The sequence below is a fragment of the Panthera tigris genome, chromosome D4 (genome assembly GCF_018350195.1).
Source record: "Panthera tigris isolate Pti1 chromosome D4, P.tigris_Pti1_mat1.1, whole genome shotgun sequence".
NCBI lineage: Eukaryota > Metazoa > Chordata > Mammalia > Carnivora > Felidae > Panthera > Panthera tigris.
In genome coordinates, this window is record NC_056672.1 from 1,671,995 (window position 1) to 1,684,573 (window position 12,579).

Consider the following 12,579-nt stretch of genomic DNA (forward strand, 5'->3'; position numbering starts at 1 on the left):
GTTTTGGGTTCCAGAGCCCAGGTTGTCTCAGATGTTTCCCCAGGGGCCTGGCTGCCATGAGCTCAAAGCCAAAGGACATGCAGTCTTTACTGGGGCTCCAGTCTGAGCTGGCTGGGACACCGAGAGCCTCTGCTACTTTTAAGAATGTTCCCATTTCACACAGGTCCTGGGGCAGTGGAGGGTGTTGAGGACAGCCTGTGAGAGCAGAGAAGCAGCGGGGGGGGGGGGGGGGGGGGGGAGGGAGAGATGGGTCGGGGTGCACTCAGTGGGAGGCAGCTTGGCCAGGCAGCAGTAGGAGGCACGGCCGGCCGAGCCTTACAGAAGCAGGCTGAGTGGAGTAATAATAACCCAAAGTGAACACTCTCATGCATAAAACAGTGTTCCAAGAACGAACCCCAGGGACATCAGAGCCAGCCTCTGCGATGGGGCGGCCACACACAGGGTCAGGTTAACTTGCCCCGGTAAAATGACCATTTTACACACAAATAATCACAATTTCTGCACGAAAGACACAAACCCGTGAACTCTGTTGAAGTGAGGCGTGAGGGTTTTCCCACCAGGCAGCGTGCAGCGGGGGATGTGATCTGCACAGTGGGGCCCGCTCCTGCTGGTTCCGTATCTCCCAGTCCTCCCAGGAGTCCTGGCTCTAGGGAGCAGCGCCTCGGAACCGGCGCAGGCCTCTGGGACCTGAGAAGTGGGCACATTTCCAGGGAAAGAGCCCCCCACATCCAAACCGTGCCCTGGGCTCCCTCTGCCCTGGAGCTGTGGATGGAGACCTCTGGGAAGTACACAGGAGACGAGGCCATTTTCTCCTCTGTGAGCCCCTACCGTGTTCCTGGCCTGGTGGTGGGGCGGGCTGAGGAGCAGCCCGGAGCTCCCGTGACCACCACACGTTAGTGGGGGTGGTATGGGGGAGCCCCTTGTCCTGATGGACGGTCCGGTAGGGGGGAGGGGCCAGCCGACCCGTCAGGTTGGGGTCCCGGCCCCGCCTGGCCCCTGTGTCCTGCCTTCCCTCCTCTGAGAGTCCCAGACCAGGCCCTGGACACCAGGCTCCCCCTGTTTTTTGCGCCTGAGGGGCCGGGACCGGGACAGAAGCAGCCCCGGAGGACAGGCCCAGCATCTGCCCAGCCGAGATCCTGCAGCCTGTAGGGCTTGCTGGGGGAGGGGAGGAGGGGGAGGGATGACTCACAGACACACATAACACATGCGTGTATACGTAGACACCACAACCCCCATGCGTGTACACACGACATGCATGTACCCACAACACACATATACACACAACACACATACCACACATGTACCCGTGCATGTACACACCATGCATCCACACGTACATGTACCTGCAACACACACAGACATGTATGTACAACACATATGCACATACAGACACAACCCCTCCACACACACACATGCATGCATGCACACTCATATAGTACTGAGCCTCCAGGCAGCCCCAGCCCCCGGCAGGCCGTTCTCAGCCCTCCACGGCATGGGGCTCGGCATGTGAGGCTGGGATGCCTGGCCACAGCCACACACTGACCCCTGTGATTGAGCGCAGGGGCCTCTGACCCCCTGGTCCACTCAGCCAGCTCCTTCCCTTCTGGGTGTGGAGACTGAGACCCGGGAACCAGTGACTGACCTGACCAGCACCGCCAGGCTCACAGGCCTCTCCCGGCTTCTGGTGCAAAGGGATCCCCCTTTGCTGCTGCAGGATGATTAATTTGCCATCTTTATACCAAAGCTCCCCTCAGCCACCTCTACCTCCGGGAAGATTTCCTCAGCACCTCCTCCCTGCCAACCCAGGGACTCACAGAGCACCCTCTTGTTGAGGCTGGATGTGCACAGCCGGGCACTGAAGCAGAAGAGGTAGGTGTGCTCAGGTGAGTGAGTGACTCAACGGGAGAACAGCTCAACGTCCTTCTATTCGTTCGACGAGCTGGGGCAGTACAGCCACCCAGCCCCTCATCCCCACCAGAGGGCTCTGGAGGACAGTCCATCCGTCTCCTCTGCTCCCTGCGGGATACACCAGGCCTCCTGTCTGTGTCAAGAGCCTCTCGCTGCCTGCAGCTGGACAGGGGACTGGAAGGAGGGGAGGGTAGCTGAACTACAGGGAAGCCTGAATCTCCACTTCCGTATGGGACCCTGAGGCCCGGGGGTCACAGATTCTTCTTCTCACTATTGCATGGACTAGAAGGTCAGAAGTCCAGGTCAGTGGGACGCAGCCACATCCTCTTCCCAGGGTCTCCTGGGCTGAACCGTGGTGCCGGCCAGGCTGCACCCCTTCCTGAAGCTGTTTAAGCCCCCAGCCCATGGCGTTTTGTTATAGCAGCCTGAGCAGACTAAGACGCCACCAGGTAGGATGCCCTATTGGGTGGCTTCTGGAAGCTTGGAAGAAATGGGGGCCGGCATCAGATGACATGCAGATGTCAGAACTGCTTTGGCTCAGTGACAGGGTCGGGATCAGGTACCTTGAGAAGCGGGTGTGCGGGAACAACCTCTACCACGTCCTGAGAACCCTCCAGCTGACGCTGCTCCTGGGAAGGGTTCAGAGGATGTTTCCTCCCTGAAGCAATAAGGATGAGGAACCGCTGTGAATCGGGACACCGCCATGACCCTGGGCTCCCCTGCACCGAGGAGGGTCCTGGCAACAGCTGCTAGATCACTGTGCATGGAGGAGCAGAACGAGGGGGCCATGAGGGTAGGACTTGATGTACACGATCCAACGAGGTCAGGAAAGCACGAGGAAAGGGACGTCAGCAAAATGGTGCACGGGAGCTCCGAACGCGTGTCCCTCTACTGAAACGTTGAGAAACAAACAGAAACTGCCATTACTCCAGAAAACAGTCAAAGGTTTATAGCAACCAAATGAACAATGAATCAAGAAAAAGACAACTTGAAAACAGCAGGAAAGCTTTGGGGCATTTCACTTGCCCCCGGCCTACCTACCTCTCCCTGGTGCAGTGAGAGGCTTCAAGGGGCAGCAGCCCAAATTCCCAGGCTGAAATCCTGGTCCCTGGCTCCAGGGAGCAGAAAGACTTTACCTGAAAATTATTGTGTGTGTCTGTTGTAACTGGTCTGGGGCCATCTGGAGGACTGACATAAGGAACCCAGCTCTGATCCCCTGACTCAGACCTCAGGCCAGAAACAGGGTGAGCACCACCTTCAGTTTTGCAAGGCAAACTAAGAGCCCACAGATGACTCGGGCAAACACGGTGAGGACATGGAACCACCTGCCTAAGCCCCAAGAGGAAAAACTGGGAGATGCTTGATTCTTTGGGAAAATAGGATATTCAAAAGCACCCAAAATACAGAGGGACTTTGAAAGCCACACAGATACCCAGGACAAGACACTCGCTTAGAAACGACATCAGAAGACCGTACGCTTTCAGGCTGGGTCACCCTGAGGCTCAGCCATCCTGCCCGAGTGTTGGAGGGCCCCAGCCCGGAGACGATTCGCAAAGACTGGGAGAGGTGCTTGCTTTTGTTTATTGTTTGTGCTCGTGGGTTTTCTCTCCTTTTCTTTGTGTTCCTGGCATGCAAAGAAATCTCTGTCAAAATATTAGCTGAGCATGAGGTAAAGAAACAAGAGCTCAATTAAAGTCTTTGCAAAAATATTTTGGGAGAGCCCCTAAATAAATACACTACTAAAGCCACATCTTTCAACAATCAAAACAGCACATGCTGAGAAAGAGGAAGAATCGGATCTTCAATGTTACCACAGTATAACATTCAAATGTCCAGTTTTCAACAACAAAAAAATCATGAGGCATACAAGAGAGAGACTTATTCAAAGGAAAAATAGATTGACAAAAATTGTCCCCAAAGAAGTCCAGACACCAGACTTACCAGATGACGAAGAATTTAAACATGGACAAAGAATGAAAGAAAATCAGAAGAATAATATAAAAACAACATAAAAGTTTGAATAAAGACAAAGAAATTGTAGAAAGTTCTTGAGCTGAAAAGTACAACTGAAATGAAAATTTCACTGAAGGGGCTTAATAGCAGATTTGAGCAGGCAAAAAATATATCAAACCTGAAGATAGGCCAATTGAAATTATTGAATCTGAAGAGCAGAGATAGAGACAAAAAATACACAGAGAAGTGAATGAAACCTAAAGAATCTGTGGAATGCATCAAGTGGGCCAACACAGGCATAATGGGAGTCTCAAAAAGAGAAAGAGAAAGGTGTAGGAAGAATACTCTGAAGAAATAAGCCAAAATTTGATAAATCTACAAATCCAAGGAGCTCAACAAACTCAAAGAAGGATAAACTCAAAGACACTTACTGAAACACATCATAATCAAACTGCTGAAAGACAAAGACAAAAACTCTTGACAACAGCAAGAGAGAAGTGACCCATCACATACACGCGATCTTTGATAATAACTACAGTTGATTTCTCATCAGAAACCTTGGAAGCCAAGAGGCAATGCCATTATAACCTGTGTTCATGGATCAGAAGGATTAATATTGTTAAAATGTCCATACTGCCCAAATCCTCCTATAGATTCATTGTGGTCCCTATCAAGACTCCAATGGCATTTTTTACAGATATAAAAAAAAAAATCTTAAAATTTGTATAGAACCACAAAAGACCTCAATAGCCAAAGCAATCTTGAGAAAAAAGAACAAAGCTGGAGGAATCATACTTCCTGATTTCACACTATATTACAAAGCTATAGTGATCAAAATAGTATGGTATTGCATAAAAATAGACACATAGTCCAATGGAATAGCATTAATATCTGAGAAATAAACCCATGCATAGATGGCCAACTAATATTTGACAAGGGTACCAAAAATGCTCAATGAGAAAAAGATAGTCTCTTCAATAAATGGTGTTGGGAAAATTGGATATTCCCATGCAAAAGAATGAAATTGGACCCTTATCTTTCACCACTAGCAAAAATTAACTCAAAGTGGACTAAAGACTTATATATAAGAACCAAAACTGTAAAAATCCTAGAAGAAAATATGGAAAGTCATCCTAATGTTGGTCTTCAGAGTGATTTTGGCGGAGGGTGGGGGGGGATATGATACCAACAGCACAAGCAACAAAAGCAAGAAAGAACAAGTGGGACTTCATCAAACTGAAATTATTCTGCACAGCAAAGAAAACCATCAACAACATGAAAAGGCTAACTATAGAATGGGAGAAAATACTTGCAAACCATGTATAAGAGGTTAATATACAAAATATATAAGGAACACATACAATTCAATAGCAAAAAAAAACCTGGTTAAAAAATGGGCAAAGAACATGAATAGACATTTTTTTCCCAAAGAAAATATACAACTGGCCAAGAGATAACATAAAATGGTGCTCGATGTCACTTATCACCAAGGAAATGCAAATCAAAACTGCAACAAGATATCACCTCATACCTATCAGACTTTTATCAAAAAGACAAGACATAACAAGTATTGGTCACAGCACAGTCTCATAGTCGTGAGATCAAGCCCTATATTGAACTCCATGCTGTGCATGGAGCCTGCTTAAGATTTTGCCTCTCCCTCCTGCTCTGCTCCTTCCCCCCTCAAAAAAAAAAAAAAAAAAAAAAAAAAGAGGGATATCCTGCCATTTGCAGCAACATGGGTGAAGCTTGAGGACGTTATGCTAAGTGAAATCATAGAAAAACAAATACCATATGATCTTACTTATATGTGGAATCTTAAAATGCTAAGCTAGATACAGAGAGTAGATTGATAGTTGCCAGGGGTGGGATGGCATGTGCTGGGGAGAATGGATGAAGGTCATCAGTGGTACAAATTTCCAGGTATATGATGAATAATTCTGGAGATCTAAACTATAGTCTGGTGACTGTAGTTAACAATACTGTAATATATACTTGAAAGTTGCTAAGAGAGTAAGTCTTAAAATTTCTCATCACCACAAAAAAAGGTAACTCTGTAAGGTAATGGAGGTGTTAAGTAACCTCATAGTGGTAATCATCTTATATGTGTATCAAATCACAAACTTACACAATGTTATGTATCAATTCTGTCTCAATAAAGCTGGAAAAAAACAGAGCTCAAAAATATATTAAAAACTTTGTCAGATTTCAAGGAAGAAATAGACAGTTCTACATTAATAGTTGGAAACTTCAAAATTCCACTTTCAATGAGAGAGAGAACATATAGACAGAAGATCAACAAATAAACGGAGGAACTGAACAATACTCTAAACCAACTAGACCCAACAAACATATATAAAACACTCAACCCAACAACAGTAAAATACACATTTTTGTCCGGATCATTCTCTGGGATACTTCATATGTTAGACCACCAAACAAGTCTCAGTAGATTTTAAAAGATAAATACCATGCAAAATATCTTCTTTGACCACAGTGGAATGAAACTAAAAATCAATAACAGATAATCTGGAAATTTACAAAAAAAATGGAAGTTAATCAACACACTCTTAACCAAGGAGTGAAGAAAAAAATAATAAAAGAAATTAGCAAACAGAGACTACTGAAGAAGAAAACACAGCATACCAATATGAGATGAAGTGAAAGCAGTGCTAAGAGGGAAATTTATGGCTGTAAATGCTTAAATTAAAAAATAAGAAAGATCACAAATCAATAAAGTTTACCCCTTAATAAACTAGAAAAAGCCAGCAAACCAAAACCAAAGTAGCAGAAAAAAGGAAATGATAAAAATTCAAAAAGACATAAATGAAATATAAAATAGACAACAAAGAAAATCAATCCAACTAAAAGTTGATTGATAGGAACTGAATTGTGTTCCCCTCCGCTCAAATTCCTATGTTATAGTGCTAACCCCCAGTGTGACTATATTTGGAGATAGGGCCTTTAGGGAGATAATTAAGGTTAAATGAGGTCATAAGGGTGGGAGCCTAATCCAACAGGCATGGTATCCTTATAAGAAGAGAACAGAAGCAAGTCCACAGAAGACAGAAAATGTGAAGAATAACCAAGAAGGCTATGTTCTACAAGCCAGGAAGAAAGCTCTCATCAGAAACTGAGTTTTCCAACACCTTGATTATTGACTTCTAGCATCCAGAACAGAAGCAGAAATGTCCATTGTTTAAGTTACCTAGTCTGTGGTATTTTGTTATGATTGCCCACGTAGATTGATGCATTGGTTCTTTAAAAAGATCAACAAAGGGGCGCCTGGGTGGCTCAGTGGGTTAAGCGGCCGACTTCGGCTCAGGTCATGATCTCGCAGTCCGTGAGTTCGAGCCCTGTGTTGGGCTCTGTGCTGACAGCTCAGAGCCTGGAGCCTGTTTCGGATTCTGTGTCTCCCTCTCTCTGACCCTCCCCCATTCATGCTCTGTCTCTGTCTCAAAAATATATAAACATTAAAAAAATAAAAAAATAAAAAAATAATAAAAAGATCAACAAAATCAACAAATCTTTAAGTAGACTGACAAAGAAACAAACAGAGTCAATGCATAAAAATAAAATAAAAAATGAAAGTGGGAATATTACTATCAACCCTACAGAAATAAAGATAATTACATAAGAGAATACTATGAAAATGTTGCATGAACAAGTTAGATAACTTAGACAAATTTCCAGAAACACGGAAATTATCAAAACTGACTCAAATGGAAAATTTAAACAGACCTATAGCTATTAAGGATATTAAATCAGTTAATTAAAAACTCTCCCCCTGCCCAATTCAGAACCACATAGCTTCACTAGTGAATTCTATGAAACATTTAAAGATTTAACAGCAATTTGTATCAAATTCTTCCCAAAAAGCAGAGTGAACACTTCCTATCTTTTTCTATAAAGTCAAAATTTTCTGACGCCAGTGCTAGATATGACATCATGAGAAAAGAAAATTATGGACTATGACCCTTATGAGTAAAGGTGTAAAAATCTTCAACAGAATACTAATGTCTTAGTCTTCTCCAGCTGCTATAACAAACTACCATAGACTGGGTGGTCTAAACAACAGATAGGTATTTTCTCACAGTTCTGGAGGCTGGAAGTCCAAGATAAGTGTGCTGGCATGTTAGGGTTCTGGTAGGAAGCTACTTCATGGCTTGCAGATAGCTAGTTTCTCATTATGTGCTCACGTGGCCTTTCCTCAGTGCATGTGTCTGGAGAGAGAGAAAGAGAGAGAGAACTCTTTCCCTTCCTCTTTGATAAGGGCACTAATCACATGATGAGGGTCCTGCCCTCAACTTCATCTAAACCCAATTACCTTCCAAAGGCCCACCTCCAAATACCATCACACTGTAGGTTAGGACTTTAGCATATGAATTTGGTGGTGGTAGGGAGGTGATGCAAACATAAAGTCCATAACAACTAGCAAGCTGAATCTAACAGAATAATTTTAAAATTATACACCACATTATACACTAAGTAGGATTTATCCTATGAATACAAAGCTAGTTCAACATAAGAAAATCAATCAGTATAATACATCACATTAATAGAAGAAAAAAATAAAACCACGTGATCATCTCAACTGACACAGAAAAGACGTTTGACAAAATCCAACAGTTTCATGATAAAAATATTCATAAAACTAGAAATAGAAGAGAATTGCCTCAACCTGATATATGACATTTGTGAATAACCCACAGCTAACATCATAATCAATGGTGAAAGTCTGATCCAACCTAGGATCAAGACAAGGAAGCCCACTTTCATCATGGCTACACAACATTACACTGGAGTAACCAGAACAAATAGACAAGAAAAAGAAATAAAAAGACATTCAAGTTAGAAAGATAGATGTAAAATTATCTCTATTTGTAGATAGCATGATCCTATATAGAAAATCCCAAAGAATCCGTGAGAAAGCTACTAGAGCTAATTGAAAAACTCAGCAAAACTTGCAGGGTACAATATCAATACATAAAAGTCAGTTGTGTTTATATATACCAGCAGTGAACAATTCAAAAAAGGAAATTAAGGAAGCAATCCCATTTATAATAGCACCTAAAAGGATAAAACACCAAGGAATAAATTTAGCCAAGGAAGTAAAAGACTTGTACACTGAAAACTATAAAACATTGCTGAAATAAATTAATGAAGGCCCAGCAAATGAAGTGTCCTGTGTTCATTGACAGAAAGGCTCAATATTTTTAAGGTGTTAATACTACCCAATGAATCTACAGAGTCAACACAATCCCTATCAAGATTCTACAGCATTCTTTTTACAGAAATGAAAAATCTGATCCTCAATTTCATGTTAATTGCAAGGAGCCATGAATATCCAAAATAATTGAAAATAAAGAATAATTTGAAGGACTCACAGTTCTCAATTTCGAAACTTACAGCAAAGAAAATAATGCGGTATTAGCATAAGGATAGATGTGCATGTCAATGGAAAAGAATTTTGAGCCCAGAAGTAAACTCATAAATCTATGGCCAATTGACTTTTGACAAGGGTGCCAAGTTCATTTTTGGGAACAGAATAGTCTCTTCAAAAAAATGGTGCTGGGACAACTGAATTTCTACAAGCAAAAGAGTAAAGTTGGATCCCTACCTCACACCATATATAAAGTTGGCTCAATGTCCTGAATATAAGAGCTAAAACCATAAACTCTTAAAAGAAAACACAGAGGTAATTTTTGTGATCTTGGGTTTGGCAACAGATTCCTAGATGTGACACCAAAAACCATGGGCAATACAAAGATAGATAAATTGGACTTTAGATTGGACAAGATTAAAAACTTTTGTGCATCAAAGAATATTACCAAAAAGTGAAAATACAGCCTACAGAATAGGAGAAAATGTATTGGAAATCACATATCTGATCATGATTTAATATCTAGAATACATAAAGAACACATACAATTCAACAACAAAAAGACAAACAAATAATGAGTAAAGGACTCTTAGCCAAGAGGATATTAAAATGGCCAATAAGTACATGAAAACATGTTCAACATCATGAGACATTAGGGAAATACAAATAAATCAAAACCACACTGAGATACCACTTCAAACCTAGTATAATAGTTATAACTTAAGAAAAAACAAACAGAAAACTGTGTTGGTGAAGATGTGGAGAAATTGCAACCCTTATACATTGCTAGTGGTGATGTGAAAGGGTGCAACCACTGTTGGTAGGTGGTTCTTAAGAAAACCAAACATTGAATTACCATATGACCTAGAAATTTCATTCCTAGATATGTACCCCCCAAAAATTAAAAACAGGGACTCGGATACTTATATGCTAATATTCATTATAACGTTATTCACGATAGTCAAAAGGTGGAAACAATGCAAGTGTTTCTCAACAGATAAATGTATAAATAAAATGTGGTATCACCATATAACAGCATATTACTCGTCCTTAAAAAGGAATGAATTTCTGACACCTGCTACCGCACGGGTGGATCCTGAGAACATTATGCTAAGTAAAGTAGTCAGACGCAAAAGGACAAATATTGAATGACTCCACTTATGTGAAATATCCAGACGATGCAAATTCCTAGGGACAGACCATAGTTCAGAGGTTGCCAGGGGCTGGGGCAGGGCAGGGGTAGATGGGGAATCAGTATTCAGTGGGGACAGAGCTCATGAAAGAGTTTTGGAAATAGATAATGATGATAGTTGCACAACATTGTAAATGTAATTAACGTCACAGAATTGTTCACTCGAAATGGTTAAAATGGCAAACTTACGTATATTGCTATAGTTTAAAAAGAATTCAAAATGTAACATGCCACTGAATTATACCCTTGAAATGGGTAAATTGAATGTTATATGACTATTACCTCAATAAAGTTTTATAGGGTTTTTCCAATGGTAATAAAATATTAAAAAGCAAAGCAAAACAAGGAAAGGGGAGCAAAAGCCTCTGTGAAGAGATGACACATGAGTACAGACCCGAAAGAGGCGAGGAGAGAGACACGAGGATGTCTGCGGGAACAGCAGAAGGAATAGCCAGTACAAAGTCCTGGAGGCAGGTGGACTCCCGGCACACGGGCGGGGAGCTGGGCACAGGGAGCAGTGGGGAGAGGGGCTGGAAGTGAGGTCAGAGAGTGGATCCTGCAGGGTTTCCTGACAGATGGCGCGCAGGGGGGTGTTCTGAGTAGAGGAGGGTATGTGGCCTGACTCTGGTGGCTGTGGGAGTGGATGCAGGAAGGAAGGGACAGAGGGAGGGAAGCCAGTGCAGAGGCTGCTGCCCTGGCAAGAGACCGTGGGTGCCCAGAAGTGAGTGATGAAGGTGGTGACACAACATCACCCACACTCTGTGGTTCCACCTGCATGGCAGCCTGGCAGTGGCAAAACTGTAGAGGTGTCGAAAAGATCGGTGGTTGCCAGAGAGTCGGGAGAGGGATGAACAAGCGGGGTGCGGGGCACAATTCTGTAATGGTGGAGAGGAGACACTATGCATTTGTCACACCCATAGAACTTGACACCACAAAGAGTGAACCTTCACATGTGAAAAAAATTTTTTTTAGTCACTTAGAATGTCAAGAGGCCAGGATGCAAGACACACTTGATGAGGAAATTATATTACAAGTGCATGAAACAACCTCACTGAGGGGGTGGGAGAGGTGTGACCCAAGTAACTTTGGAAGGGAGCAGAGTGGATGGGACTAAGGCAGAGGAAGTGCCCGTGAGCCCCCTGCTCCAGTAGGTACAGGCGTCTCCCAAGGGGTCCTTGTGTGAGTGCCAGGTGTATTGACTAACTGGGTGGGGGTGGGAGGAGCAGGAGCCTCACTGGTGGTGAATTACACATAAGCAAGGGGTGGCTACTGTAATGGCCCACGTGGTGACAGACTTGAGTGGAAACCATCAGTAAAAAACTCATGTTTGCCCTGATATAGATACGATGTCTCCACATAGAAACATGTACGGGCACGTGCATACATGCCACTTTGTATGAAGGCATCTATCTTTTGCTCTGTTAGCTTAGGGGGCCAAAGAGAAAAGACAGCCCAGCATCAACGAGCACGCTCAGCACTCAGATCTTGGTTTCTAATGCCATCCTCCAAGATGAAGAACCAGGGCTCCGTGGAGAGATGAGTGATCCTAAGACTGGGGCGAGAAATACACAAGACGTAGCTGGAGCATCTTGTGGGGGCAGAAAATAAGGAGGTGTTCAAAACACACACGCCATGCGCAGAGTGATGGATATTCCAAAGGCATGCAGCACAGGAGCCAACCAGAAGAGTTCCCAATGGCCAAAGCCATGGCAACTTGAACAACAGAATAAAGAATGTAGCACTGGGTTATAACTGAAACCATAAGACAAATATCCATGGGATCGTACCAATATAAATAAGGGAACAAATGAGTAAATGGGAGAAGATACAAACCTTCCGTGCAGGAGAATTTCAAATAACTCATGAAGGTAGACTGACCTCAAGGACAGGAGCATGTCCCCCCAACCTTCAGGTGTGAGCTGCACAAAATGACTTTCTTCCTAAGAACATGGTGTGGAAAGGGGGAAGAGAGCTTTCCAGAAAAGAAAGCTGATGAATGATAACTCAGCCAGGTGGCCAACAGGTGACCAACCCCAACAGTGATGATCGTGTGGGCAGGATTCGAGGATGCTGGTGGACGTGTGCCAATCCCCGAGGCTTCGGCTTGGATCCGACACACCATTGGCTCTTCTGTCAGCCAAGC